Here is a 6,000-nt window from a genome sequence, read left to right as displayed (position 1 = left end):
AATTGTTGAATTGCAATCAGAAATTAAAGTAAAGAATCAAGAGCTAACAGTGTCTGCTTATCCTTTGACCGTGGAAGACCAAAAACAAATTAACCCCGATGTCTGGTACTCTCCGGACACAATTAGTAGACTGGAAATCCCACCGATTAAAGTCCAAATTTCTGAACCCCACATACCTGTGAGGGTAAAGCAATATCCCATGTCCCTAGAAGGACGGAGAGGATTAAAACCAGAAATTGATCGATTATTAGCACAAGGAATCTTAGAGCCTTGTATGTCACCCTTTAACACCCCCATTCTGCCTGTAAAAAAAACAAATGGGAAATATCGGCTCGTACATGATTTAAGAGGAAAAAGAGAAATATTTGGGACGTTATCTGTTTAACGGAAAAAAGATATTGGATCCAGAGCGCATTAAAGGAATTCTGGAATTACCTATGCCTGTCACTAAGAGGCAAATTCGACAGGCATTAGGACTATTTGGATATTGTAGGCAATGGATAGAGAATTATAGCTTTAAAGTTAAATTCTTATATGAACAGCTGTCCAAAGACAAAACGCCCAAGTGGACCCCTCAGGATCAAGAACAGTTTGCCAGCCTCAAAAGAGAGCTAAGTCAAGCACTGGTTTTAAGCTTACCAGACTTAAAGCGGCCGTTCCATTTATTTGTTAACATACATGAAGGAACGGCATTCGGAGTATTAACTCAGGAATGGGCCGGACAAAAGAAACCGGTGGCATACCTATCAAAGCTATTAGACCCTGTGAGCAGGGGTTGGCCGAGCTGCTTACAAATTATTGTTGCTGCTGCCTTATTACTTGAGGAAACAAATCGCATTACCTTTAATGGAGAAGTTGTCCTATATGCGCCTCATAACATCAGAGGAGTGTTACAACAAAAAGCAGAAAAATGGCTTACAGATAGCCGATTATTAAAGTATGAAGGAATACTTATAGAATCCCCTAAACTATCTTTAAAAACTATTGGGGCAGTTAATCCCGCTGAATTTTTGTACCCAGGAGAAGATAATGAACTGTTACACAATTGTTTTCAAACAATTGAACAGCAGACACGCATTAGGCCAGACTTAGAAGAAGAACTACAATATGGAGAAGTATTATTTACAGATGGGTCATCACGAATAGTGGAAGGTAAACGATTGTCCGGATATGCCATCGTTAAGTTGGAAAAAGGAGAGTTTAAGATAATAGAATCAGGCCCCCTGAGTGCCAGCTGGTCGGCTCAAGCCTGTGAGCTATATGCATTGTGGAAAGCGTTAGTGTCACTGGAGGAAAAAGACGGAACTATATATACAGACTCACGCTATGCATTCGGAGTAGTACACACTTTTGGAAAAATATGGGAGGAAAGAGGATTTGTTAACTCGCAGGGAAAAGAATTGATACACCCGGAATTGATTCGACGAGTTCTGGGGGCATTAAAAATGCCGAATAAAATAGCAGTTGTACATATAAAGGGACACCAGCGAGGTACAAGTTATCAAGTCAGGGGAAATAATGCCGCCGATACAGAAGCAAAACGAGTGGCAGGCAATTATAATACGATTTTGACTATGCACACAGCAGCCTGCGAGACCTGTCAAAAGGTTAATCGAAATAACATGAGACAAAAACCCCTTGGAGGACGTTCCCCAGCATACAGACCCTTCTCACACATACAAGTGGATTTTACTGAACTACCTAGGGTTGGACGTTACAAATATTTATTAGTAATGGTGGATCATTTAACACATTAATGTTTTAATTCGAGATTGTGTGATTAATGACTATGTTTCGCAATTAGCAGAACACTGTAACAAGCTTTGGGAGCAGGGACTGATTGTGCAACGACCCCCGTTGGACTTAAAAATTCATAATGTCAAACCTGGAGATTGGATATTGATTAAAGTGTGGAAGGAAGAAACTCTAAGACCCAGCTGGGAGGGATCTTATCTTGTTTTGCTTACAACAGAAACGGCTGTCCGGACTGCTGAGCGTGGATGGACTCATGCCAGTCGCATTAAAGGCCCAATAACGAGACCCCACTGGAAAGTAATCAGTACTCCAGGTGACACCAAGATAACCCTGAAAAGATAACGTAATGATAGAGACTTTATTTGATTATTTTGCTGCGTTACCTTTTGGTATAAAGTGTATTGTCATTTATATTTGCAATAATTATTTCTTTGTTTATCTATTATATGGAAGCGTACAAAGTGTGCTGAAGGGAATTGCTAAACTCATACAACCACACCATATTGAATATAGAAAATATACTGATGTAAATAATATATATACACTCTAGATATAAGAATTAGGTGTAATGATTTAAATTGCAATTGGTATCCATTTGCTTGTTTTAGGTGCAAGGTATGCCAGGATAAATGGTGAATGTGGATACCCTCCAATAGGAGTTTGCACACAGTGTTGGAAAACCATCCCAACGAGCCAGTCCCCTTTGTAGCTGGAATCTTGGCTATAAAGAGCAGAAAGAAAGTGCTAACTGTGTCTTGCTTTGTCCCATTAAAGCCTGTGTAAATAGGTAAAAGGCCCTGAAACAGCTGTCTCCTGAAGAATTCCCTTGCTGCCGAGAAGATGGTACACCCCGTGGCTCGAAGCAACCGAGTCGACGGGCGAGGCAGAGGAGGAACAAACTGTGGAGAAAAGAACCAAAACAATGGGACGCAAAAGCAACCATGGTCGAACTTCCCTAGGACTGGTAAAATTATACTTAAATTGGTAAAATTGACAAATACCGTTTTCCCTGGTATACTGGTGGTTTTGCTATTGATACTAACTCAAGCAAATGGGAACCCCCATGAGCCAATGCTCTGGAAATTATATAACTTACAGGAAAGTAAGCTTATACAAAATCGAAGCAGTTCGGAAGGAAGTTGGAATTTTACTGTACATTTATTTTCACTGATACCCTTTGAAGCACAAGGGTGCTTCGGGAACACATGTCCCAACAAGAGTAAAGCTCAAGCACAATGCAAGGCATGGTACGTATGCCCAGCATCAAACCCGGGAAAAAGTTATTGTAACTACCCAGGGCATTATTACTGTGGTTATTGGGGATGTGAAACCATAGCTTCAGACTGGGAAACAAACCCAGATAAACACTTAAAAATCATTTGGGGACCCCCTGGATGTAATAAACCTAAACATGGATATAACGGAGGTGTACACGGAGCCTGTGGACCTCCAAGGACGTGTTGGAGACTGGAAATACAAGTTAAAAATCCCCAAGATGACACATGGTTAATTGGCCGTATCTGAGGAATTAGATATTGGGAATCAGGAACAGATAGGGGAAGTTTCTTTAGAATAGTCAAAGAAAAGCTTCCTCATGATCCTTTGCCAATAGGACCAAATCTGGTCCTGCATCCCCCCACTTTCTCTGAAGAAAAGGTTGCCCCCATAAGTGTCGCAACCACTTCTCCAAACTCTTTTTCGGAAACAACTAGTGATACTGTGACTGAATTCTCCTCTGTGACTGAATTTTCCTTGTCTAGAAATGTAGAGTTGTCGGAATCCAAGGACCCCTTATGGAATCTAATGCAAGCCTCTTATCGTGCCCTTAATGAAAGCAAACCGAATTTAACTAAGGAATGCTGGTTATGCTATAATGTCAGACCACCGTATTTTGAAGCAATTGGAAAACCAGGTAAAATTCAATGGTCTAATGGTTCAAACCCACAAGAATGTCCATGGGATGACTTAAGGAACCATACGCAAGGGATTACTATTCAATTAATAACAGGTCAAGGAGAATGTATAGGCACAGTGCCCAAAAAGTATCAGCCTCTGTGCAATCGAACAGTCACCAGCACCAATATAGAGAGACACAAGAATCAAAATGACAAATGGGCTATCCCGACACCAGGAACTAAATGGGTTTGTTCAGATATCGGAGTAACGCCTTGTCTATCCCTAAATGTGTTCAATCAATCTCAATTTTGTGTACAGGTGATTATAGTTCCTTGTCTGATCTATCACACTTCTGAGGAGGTGCTACACCACTTTGAAGGAGACCTGAATAGACAAAAACGAGAGCCAATTACAGTAGTAACCTTAGCTACACTGTTGATAGCAGGCGGAGTTGGAGCAGGTACAGGCATAACCTCCCTAGTAAAAGGACAGGAATTACAAAGTTTGCAGGTGGCTGTGGATGAGGATTTAGCAAAGATAGAACAATCTATTCAAAGTTTAGCCACTTCAGTAAGGTCTTTATCAGAAGTAGTGTTGCAAAACAGAAGAGGATTAGACCTATTGTTCTTAAAGGAAGGAGGGCTATGTGTAGCTCTCAATGAAGAATGTTGTTCTTTTGCTGACCATACAGGAGTAGTCCAAGACACCATGTCTGAACTTCGGAAAAGATTAGAGCAACGTAAAAAAGATCGTGAGACGGGCAGATCATGGTATGAAAATTGGTTTAACGTTTCACCCTGGCTAACCACTTTGTTGTCTGCCTTAGCAGGACCGCTTATTATGTTGATTCTAGGACTTGTATTTGGACCATGTATATTACGCTACATTTTACATTTTATTAAGGAGCGGTTTGACATAGCTAAACTACTTATTTTAACTACAAGGTCTGAGACAGACTATAGAAGTGTATCTACTAATGAAGATGAAGATGATTGTTGTGAATGCGATATGCCACGTGAAAACTATGATTGTAATTGTAAGGTATTATCTTGTGAGTGTTATGATACATGTCGGGATTGTGGAAAAAGTTTGCCTGCAGTGTCGAAAATGAAAATAGCGTCTAATAAACAATAATAGGATAAAAGAAAAAGGGGGGATTGTAAGAAACTATGAATTAGGGTATTGTTTATTAAAATTTATGTTAAGCTCAATGTAAAGGTTAAGCGACAAAAGAAAGGAAAGTACTTATGCGAACAGCTGCAGGACATCACTCATGTGAGATAAGATAACCACAATTGCCTTCACATACCAGACACCATTTGTGTAAACAGGAGAGATACTGCTCAAGGATGACTACAAGATGTTCTAAGGGACTGGCGAAGATAAACAACTCTAAGTGAGGGATCAATTATAAAACAAAGAAGGAAAACTTCTTACTCAGCAACCACCGAAAGACAGAAAAAAGACCCCTCACAGTAACTGAAGCATGCGCAGAGCAGTTCTCCTACTTTACGGCCACGGATGTAAAATGTATAAAAAAGGGACTGTTTAAACTAATCAGTACGGTAGTTGGCGGAGCGCAGACTCCCCTGCCGTCCAGCGCTGTCTTTGCTCTTATCCTACTTGCTACAATTAATAAAATTATAATTGGATTATGATCCATTGTGGTCTCAATTTATGACAAGGACCCATTGACTTATGAGCCTTAAGTTTGGCCAACAAGTCTTTAACCTCTTCCTCTTCCACCCAGGGCAAGTCCTCTGCTGTCATGCCCATCATGTTATACTTGCTGGATTGCGCTTCCCGAGGTTCAGCCTTGGTGGTAAAGACTGAAGCAAAGAAGGCATTGTGGTAGTTTGACCCTGGCTGGATGCCAGGTGCCCACCACACCGCTCTATCCCCCACCTCCTCAGAAAGCCAGGGAAGGGGAGAAAATAAGAGGAGAGTCTCGTGGGTTGAAATAACAGCAGTTTAATAAAGAAGCAGCAAAGCTGCGCGTGCGGGAAGCAAAGCAAAAGCAGATAAGCTGTTACTCTCTACTTCTCATCAGCAGCCATGTCCGGCCACCTCCCAAGAAGCAGGGCTTCGGTACGCGTAGCGGTTGCTTTTAGAAGGCCAGAAATGAATCTTGCCTCTTTTTCCTACTCCTCTCCCTAAGTTTATATTACTGAGCTGACGTCATATGGTATGAAATATCTCCTTGGTCAACCTGGGTCAACTGTTCTGGCCGTGATCCCTCCCAAGATTGTGCTCACCCACAGCGATTGGTGATAGTGAAGGAAGGAATTCTGGCGGGACAGCCCTGATGCTGTAAGACCAGTAGTCATAATATTGATATCAACAATAAGC

The sequence above is a fragment of the Colius striatus genome, chromosome W (assembly GCF_028858725.1).
Source record: "Colius striatus isolate bColStr4 chromosome W, bColStr4.1.hap1, whole genome shotgun sequence".
NCBI lineage: Eukaryota > Metazoa > Chordata > Aves > Coliiformes > Coliidae > Colius > Colius striatus.
Note: the sequence above shows the minus strand (reverse complement) of the source record.